This window comes from Frieseomelitta varia, unplaced genomic scaffold (genome assembly GCF_011392965.1).
Source record: "Frieseomelitta varia isolate USP_RPSP 00005682 unplaced genomic scaffold, Fvar_1.2 scaffold_548, whole genome shotgun sequence".
NCBI classification, from domain to species: domain Eukaryota; kingdom Metazoa; phylum Arthropoda; class Insecta; order Hymenoptera; family Apidae; genus Frieseomelitta; species Frieseomelitta varia.
Window position 1 is genome coordinate 248,978 of NW_025110310.1, and position 7,083 is coordinate 256,060.

Genomic DNA, 7,083 nt, shown 5'->3' on the forward strand with positions numbered 1-7,083 from the left:
CGATTACACGGTAAAGCTATAGGTTGGTTCCGTGCAAAGTCAAGCAACATAATGCTCTCAGTCGCTCAAATTTTCGAGGAGCTGCAGGATAGATTCGATAACCGTCCAGATAAACTGACCTATAGAAGAAGATTTGAGGTACGGGCTTGGAAGAGAGGAGAATCATTCAACGAATAGTTTCACGACAAGCTGATCCTAGCCCAGAATATGGATCAAGAAAAATTAACCTAATAATCGACGGTATATCTGAAACGGAACTAAAGCACCAAGCACGGATGACATTTTAAAAATTCTACTGACCTGTTGAACTTTTTCGAAAATTACACTCCGTGAGACGAGAAGTGATCGAGAGAAAACCGACAGTAGAAAACGATTGGAATAGAATTCACAAGCGAAGCAGACAAGATACCTTGGTGAGCCACGATATTTTAATTGCAACGCGACAGGACACCGTCAGAAGGACTGTCCAAATCCGAGAAGAAAGTGGGGAATTTAAGTGCAGTTTTAAAACTGTTTTAAGTGTGAAAATCCATCGCACCGATCCATTTGCTGCTTGTCCTCAGAATACAACGACCCGGAACATTGGCGAATCAAAGGGAATCACCGATACAGAGAGGGCCTACAACTACGAATCTGGTGCAATCGGCTTCATCTCCAGATACGGCGTTCGTGATCCCGGTCAAGTTTCCTGTGTTTTTGACGCCGAGTAATACAACGCATTATGTAATTTTAATTATTGATTCTGGTTCGCCCGTTAGTCTCATTAAATATAGTTTGGTATCACCCGGAAACTGCACGCCCAGTTCGTCCACGGAATACACTTTTAGAGGCTTAAACGGTTCACCGTTGGTAGTACAAGGAGTTTTTAGTAATGAGAGAGACGTGGACGGAGTCACGGTACAAATAAAGTTTTTGGTAGTTCCGGACAGCACGATGGTGTACGCTGCAATGCTAGGTCGAGATTTCATACTGCATCCATCGATAAAAATTACAATGGGTAGTAGATTTACGGCCGAGAGAGTAGGTTCGAAAAACCCGATGATAACTTAAACCTAACCCATTTTTTTTTTTTTTTAACGTGTAGGAAATCTTCGAGAGACACCCGGTCATCCTAAGGGAGATGCCCGGGTAGTGTTGAATTCTTACCGACTAAAATCTTCACGACAGCCTACCTCGGTTTCTAATTGCTACCCCGGGACCGAGGTATTCTCCGGTGTACCCCAAAACTAGGCCCACGTTAGCCGTTACCCCAAGAGTAAACACTCTGCATGTTGGTGCGGTGCCGGCGGCCATAAACAGGTCCGCGTCTATCCAGAATCTCGTATTGACGCCCCGAATCCTTACCCGGATGCGTCACGAAATCGGGGGTGAGTAGATCCTGCCCTATGCTGGCTTTAAGCCAGTTTACCTGTTGTTTGGTGATGGAGTCGACGGATGAGAGATGAGTACCCATCCCAGTTGTTGTTATTGAAGTAGGTCCGTGCGTCCATCTCTATCTCGGTTGCTGTGTCCCCCGACTTGTTGCCGGGTTCTGTCGGAGGCTTCTTTACTTCTTTCCTGTGATTTCTTAAAGGATATAACTATGTCACAGAATTCTATGACCGCAGACCATAGGAGTGGTCCCAAGACCGAAACTTGTGGCACTCCCTTAGAAATTGTCTTGCGTGTGAGACTTCTACTTGGTGCTGTAAGAGATCGTCCTATCGGCGAGGTAATCTTCTACTATTCTGCATAAATAGGTCGGGACTCGGTGCCTGTGTAAAGCACGTCGAATTACGTCCCAGGGGAAGGAGTTAAAAGCATTGGCGATATCAAGAGATGCCGCCAATGTCACCCTTCCCCGGAATATCGCCGACTGGGCCAAGCCGATCACTCTATTTATCGCATCAAGTGTAGAGTGTCCGGGCTGTATTGTTCGTGTGATACGTCTGAGCCACTCTGTGTCAAGTGTGCCCATATTCTTTCTGCTATCACCTTTTCGAGGATCTTGCCCATTTCACTTAACAGGCAAATGGGACGATATAATTTAGCTTCCCCCGGATCCTTTTTTTCTGGTTTAGGTATGAGGATCAGTGTCGCTTTTTTTCCATATTAATGGAAATTTCCCGTGTTTTAAACATAGATTGAATGAGTTTTTTATCTCTTTAGTAAGTAAGTTCGAAGCTAGGGTTATTATCTTCCCATGGACCCCATCTGGTCCAGGTGCAGTTTTTTTTTTTGACTTTATTCTATTGAAAGCTATCCGAAGTTCCTCATCCGAAACCTGTGTCATCTATTGAAAGCTATCCGAAGGGATTTGAGTCCTCATCTTGAATACCATTGACTGGAATCTGTCGGCGTGAGTTGTTCTGCTCTTTTGGAAAAAGCGCGTCTATTGTTGTATCCATTGTGTCAGGATTCGGTGATGGGAAAAGCTTTGGCTAGTAGTTTTCCGAGTACCACTTGATAGGGGCGGCCCCAAGGATCTTGATCGACCGTGTTGTATGAGCTCCTCCCAAGCTTTCTGTTTGGATACTTTTATTACCGTCGCCAGGTTTTGTGCTGTTTCCCTGTAGACGCGGTGTAATGCATTTTTCCGAATGATGTTTCTATTGTTTTTCCTGCGTTCACGCTGGTAAGATCTCCTCGTCGGCATGATTTCCTGAGTGTATCTAGGTCAGAGTTCCACCAATATACCGCATTTTTGTATGTCGGTGTAGTTTTCGGCACTGCGGCACGGCAGATATCCCTAAGATTTCTCTACAAGAGTTATTTGCATTATGTTGATCCGGTGAGTTATCCGGTCATGTTGTTATATAGGCCGCCGCAGAAAGCATGTCGTAGTTGATTTTATTTAGTGACCATCTAGGTGTTGAAAGGTGTCGTGAATTCGCACCGGTGCAAGACGGCAGGGGAGCTCGCCGTCTCCCGGCGCGGACACCCGGCGTCCTGGGGAGTCGGAGACGCAGCGATAAATAGCGATGATCGCTATATGTCTCCATCTCCGTCAGGACCCGCCAATCCTCCACGAAGATGTTTCGTCGACAGAGTTGATTAGTTGTTGTAGGTTGCCTACTGCCTCTCTGTGTCTTTTTTATAGCTGTTCTTCGTTTATGGTGTCACGGTTTCTCCTTCTGCGGGAGCGCTGGAATTGGCGCCGCGCTTTTGTGCAGGAGTTTCGCGCATTTCTCTATTTCCGATGTCCACCAATAAACAGATTGTCTGTTATGTGGTTGGGAACGGGGCATTGCCGTGTCACAGATATCTGACAATGCCCGACGGAACCACTCAGCTTCCGCATCGATGTCCTCAGTTGGTTGTGTTGGAGGGTTAGGCCATGCCTCGGCTAGTGCGGCCGCCGTCAACAGGTCGGCGTTCATTTTTTAATGGGCTACCTGGTTATCTGTGGTGGCTGACCTTTCTCTTTCCGCACGGCAGGGCGCTGAGATCGCGAGGTGACATTGCATGCATCTGAGCTGTTCGGGCTGCGAAGGCGAATCCCAATGTAGAGATGGTCACTCAGTGTCTCTGTGTTGTCTATCAGCTTCCATTCGGAGATGTGGTTTATCGCCGCTGGGGAAGTCCATGACAAGTCCACAATGGACTCACCCTGCCACCGTATACAAGTATGGCCGGAATTGAGTCGAGCCCGGAAGCCCATTCTTCCACTGCGTTTCCTCTAGTGTCTGTCCTGGGCTATTCCCATAGGGTGGAAAGCGCTGTATCCTAATTTTTTTGTTTACCAAACATTTTTCATAAATAGGACAATATTTTTAGCAAAATTGAAGTTAACTTTTAAATAGAACATCATTATATTCATACTTAAAATTATTTTTTATCGCATATTTTCATTAATTTAAAATATTCTAGAAATAAACCAAAGATTTGAAGTTTCTTGTCAAATGTTTTGCCAAACATTTATTAAAAATATGAAAATACTTTTATTATTGAAATTTAAATTTAAAATTTAACTTTCCTAACTTTCCAAAATACTATCATTATTGTATTACTTGCAACTTTCATTAGAATTATATGTATATCGTCAAAATGATAAGAGCGTGGAGTACCAGAAAATGCTGGTTGAATACCGTAGACCCAAATATGTTCGGAATTGTAATTTCGAAACCTAATAATCATTAGAAACTCGATATATAATTTGAGATATAATTTTTTCAATTTATTATGTATATACATATATAATTTTGAGAACATTTTCATTTCTTTTTGTATAGTAGTATGTAAATTGAATTCTTACATCAATTTACACAAGAGCATATAGAAGTGTTTTCAAACCTAAAAATTTACGATAAGTGAGAGAAATTATGTCGAATTCAGTATTCAATTTCGAATAAATTTCAGATTTTGAATCAAATTTCTGATTCCAAAATTACAGGCGTCCAAATGTATAATATTTGTGGTGATTTACCCATTCAAGGTACATGTTATAGCTTAATAATTCTAGTATTAATTTCACAGCCAGCTAACTGGCTAGCCGTGAGCCCTTGCCCCTAGTTTCCTGATTGCTAGTGTTTACTTCTACTGTATTAATCTCTCCACTGTATTGAAATTTCCTCGCTGTGCGTGAGAAAGCCGGCCGTCAGTTAGCCTGTTTTAAGCTAACAATAAGTTATATTTCTAAGTTGGATTCTTTTTTATTTTTCTAGATATATTTATAAATTAAAATATAATATGTATAAAGCACTAAAACGACCGGCAATAACCCATACATTGCTGCAACACATTTGTGAGGAGAATATATAAACATACATGATATCAACAGTTTTTCGCAAATACCAGAAATTAAGGCTAAGTAGCGGTTATAGATATAAAAGAAAAAAGTTTCAGGATCATCTCTTGGACAACAATGAATTTTGCATTAACGATATCCTTATACCAAATTTCACTTACTAATAATAATTAATGAAGTCAGCTCCACTCTTATATCAAATAAAAGTTCCATTCTTGATCCAGATGATATGCTAAACATTGTTTCCAAACTTAATTTTCCCAGTACCTGGAATTAAATAACTGCTTAAAATCTACAATTCTGTTTGGATCCATAAAGTCTTCCCTGATAATTGGCATAAAGCAGTAATAATTTCAAACCATAAGTTAAAAATGTAGAAAATAAATTTATAACGAAAGTGGACTACTGTATTCTTTTTGATGGAAACTTTTTATCGAAGGATGTGCATTAAGTTGAATAATTTAATCACATATAGACAAATAGAATCGGTTCTTCTTAGAACCACTCTGAAGTATGATGTTCGATCGAGCAATCTATCCATAGTGTAATGGTCTAATATCGGCAGCACATTTTTGAAAACTAATAATTTAACAATATCTTACGAAAAATACCCGTGTGAATATTGTTTCAAAAACGTTTAAATATCAAGTATAAAAAATATACTCTAAGAAATATAGGCATCTGAAAATTTAGGTATTTAAAATTATAGGCATTTAAAAGTTTCAATATAACATTACAGACAAGGTATTCATATCTTCATAGTGATTTCATAATCTTCATAGTGTCTACAAAGTCAAACATATACTATTATTACATGTATCTCTCTATATCCTATAACGTTTATCTTAATATTTTTTTACATATTATTTTACATATTATTCATAATTTTTAAAATATTTTGCTGCTAAAATAAATGAAAAATATAAATCTTGCTTATTTTCGACGCATCCAACTCCCTTTTTTTGTCATACATTACGTGACTGTTTGTCTGATATGTACTACTAAACTCTAAATAAGCGTGCCAATATAGGAAATGCATATGCTGTTTTAACCTTCGATTATTACTGTAGTATATATATCACGTGCCGTATTAGAAAATATAAACAGTCGAGTTACAGTATCCTAATTTATCAAAAGTGAACTGTTTCATTAGTAATGCAGAGTGTAATAATAACGAAATTACACGAATTTTTAAGTCTTTGCAACGACTATAACAGTTTAATAGAATTCTTAGTAGAGCAAAAAGTAATTCAGAATGAGATGTATGAAGTGTAAAAAAGAAATAATGTTTCAGTATCTCAACATATTTTATAAAAGGAATCGTAGTAAATAATGTATAAAAATACTATGATCTATTAAAAATTTGTGTACTGCATAGTATATGATTTGAAAATGCACGCATGCAAATTCAAAATATCTGTCGATATTTATACTTCTGCTTCTCGATAAAAATTTTTAATGCAAGAATTACAAATTCCTGTTATTGATTAAAACAAGCTTCTGCAATAAGCTATAGATAGAAAAACATTCGGTTCAAAAAGATAAGTAACAACAACAAAATTATAGAAACTGATGAGGCCAAAATTGGCAAATGAAAGTACAAGGGCCGATTTGTAACTAGACAGTGGATGTCCGAAGGCATTCAACATTGCAGTAAATAACTTTGTATCATTCCAAATATGGATTAGATAAAAAATCAACAATCGTATTTGTTTGCTGGAAAGTATATAAAATTGTTTGCAGCATGAAGACTGCAAAAATTTAAAAGCTAAAATAACCTTTTTTCATACGGATTCAAGTGTTAAAATATAGAAAAAATTTGGTAAGAAAACATAGCGTTGCACGCTATGGAACACGAATGTTATATTATAGTGGAGTTTTTCTTTCAAAATAGATGATTTTGATAATCGTATACTTGTATTTCTTAGTGTAATCGCGAAAATATTTGCAGTTGCTGATTCGAAATTCAATATTCATTAAAATTCATATGATACATATAAATAAAAGATATAATATAAAATACATATGTATAATGTTAATATAACGTTAATATAACGTATAATACATATAAATAAAAGAATTATACATTTAGTATATTATTTTATAAGTTCAAAGTTATTAGTTTTGTCTCTGTGTTATCAATTGAAAATTACAATCCACGTACAATAACAAATTGCTATCTTTCGCCTATTAAATTGATAAATCTATTATTACATATTAAACTTAAATATATAATACTGTACGTTTTTGACAAACAAATTTCAAGAATAATTACCATCATATACGAAAACACTACAATAACTTCATAAACAAAAAAAAAAAAAAAAAAAAAAAAAAAAAAAAAAAAAAAAAAAAAA